The sequence below is a fragment of the Cynara cardunculus genome (assembly GCF_001531365.2).
Source record: "Cynara cardunculus var. scolymus isolate 2C chromosome LG 2, CcrdV1, whole genome shotgun sequence".
NCBI classification, from domain to species: domain Eukaryota; kingdom Viridiplantae; phylum Streptophyta; class Magnoliopsida; order Asterales; family Asteraceae; genus Cynara; species Cynara cardunculus.
The window spans coordinates 48400836-48402925 of record NC_037529.1 but is presented as its reverse complement, the minus strand read 5'-3'; positions in this window follow the sequence as shown (position 1 = coordinate 48402925).

The following is a 2090-nucleotide window of genomic DNA, read 5'->3' as shown; positions in this document are numbered from 1 at the left end:
AGGGGTGTGTGTGTGTTAGTTCGATACTACAATGGGTTCTTCCACATCTAAGAATATCGATCATGAGATCACTAACGGAGAAGGTTCTAAATCGAAACACTCAAATGTTTTTATGTCAAATCCTTCATCCCGAACATTGTATCAGAGCCGACAGTTGGATCAAAATCATAAGCAAGATCAAAGACGGAGAAAAACGATGAGGACTCTCCAACAACTTTGCAACACTCATATTCAATCTCATGGAAGTGAGAAATTGGCTAATCCATGTTATGGTGCTAGCAGCAGTCGTGAAAATAATGAGAAACGAATCAAAAGACCAACATGTTATTGCTACATGTTGAAAGGGCATTTCGCCTGGGACTGCCCTAGAAGAGTGAACCGATTAATGCAAAGGCAAACGATACAACGCCTGGTCGAAACCAAAACAAGTCATGAGAATCAATCTAATCAAGTGTTTGGTCAGCTACAGCCCTATCAACAAACACACACATAGAGGATCATCATAAATGGAGACTATGGTCGAAGGAACAGACACAGGGTCATGGAATTCCATTTGGTATGTAAGGACTAAGATTTCTAAGCACATGTCCCCTACCAAGGAGATATTCGACAATTTCAAAAGGTGCTTCTTCATTAATGATGAAGAACGTCAATTTGACCCGATACATGTACATGGCATCGGTGAAATCAGTTTAGAAACAAATGAAAGAACGTATGTCATTCTCTACGTGTTATTAATACCGGAAATCAACATCAACGTTTGAGTATGAAACAACTCATACTTCAGGGGTTCGAGGTTGATGTGGGTAATTTAAAATGTAAAATTACTCACATGTGTGATGACCATAAGAAGGAAAAGAAAGACGACCTCAAGGAGGAAAAGGAAGGCAAGCAAGGGTCGATGAATCCAAACTCGAAGTCTGATGGAAAAGGGAAGAAACTAGTCCTCGAAGAAGAAACGATTGAAATCTGTGGGAATTTTGTACCAGTTCAAATAAGAACCCTTGACGACTTTACCATGATTATGTTCATGGTTAACTGTGATCAAATTGCTTATAAAAATAAGCATTTCTTCGCAAAGAAGTTCGATGAGGCGCTAGGTTGGTTCTTTAAAATTAAAGAGGGTGAAGAGATCATGTTACCAGCAAAGGTATCTAGTATGAAGGTTTGTTTATTTAATTTTTACAGGTTAATTATTGGAGATGGAGGACACGAAATCATTATAGTGGAAGATAAATGGAACGAGATCGCGATGAGTTTTGGCTTTCCGAAATGCTACGGTGAAGCATTCAACAAGTTATTCATTGACTATCTATTGCACCCACATGAGTATTTCATCTTTGCACAAAAGTGGTTTAGAAAGTGGTCAAGTATCAAGAATCAGAAGATCGGTAGGTTGACCGATAGGGTTCGAGACAAAACAGAACGTCCGTTTGATAAGAGCGTAGGTACCTCAGTTGGTGGAGGGAATGGTTAGGAAGACCGGAATGCTACTTCAGTTCAAACTAGAAGCTGTAAGGACTTAGATGGGGAAGAAATAGAAGATGAGGATCCAAGCATAGAAGGCTATTATTTAGAAGAAGACAAAGACCCAAGCGAAAATTCAGATGGATATGAAGATTTCATGGTTGTGCTGTGAAGATCGAAGATTCAAAGCTGTCCAAAATGTTTTGACATTTAGGAGGGAGTGTTGGAAAAATTAAATGTCAAAACATAGGATTAATTATAGGTTTATTACTATTTAATTATGTTTTAAATAAAGAGGGTCATGGGACACCTCATATGTAATGCTGGCAGGTAGTTTTCTTAAGGAGTTATGGACGTCGGTTATGGCACCCCATGCCAACCGACGTGATGATCATATTGGCACCGATTCATCATGTATAAATACATTGATCGGTTGCTTTGTTGAATATACTCTATTCAATATATACAATTTTCTATCCTTCCCTAAATTACATCCTTATTCTTATAAGGGGTGTGTGTGTGTGTGTTAGTTCAATACTACAATGGGTTCTTCCACATCTAAGAATCTTAATCATCAGATCACTAACGAAGAAGGTTCTAAATCGAAACACTCAAATGTTTCG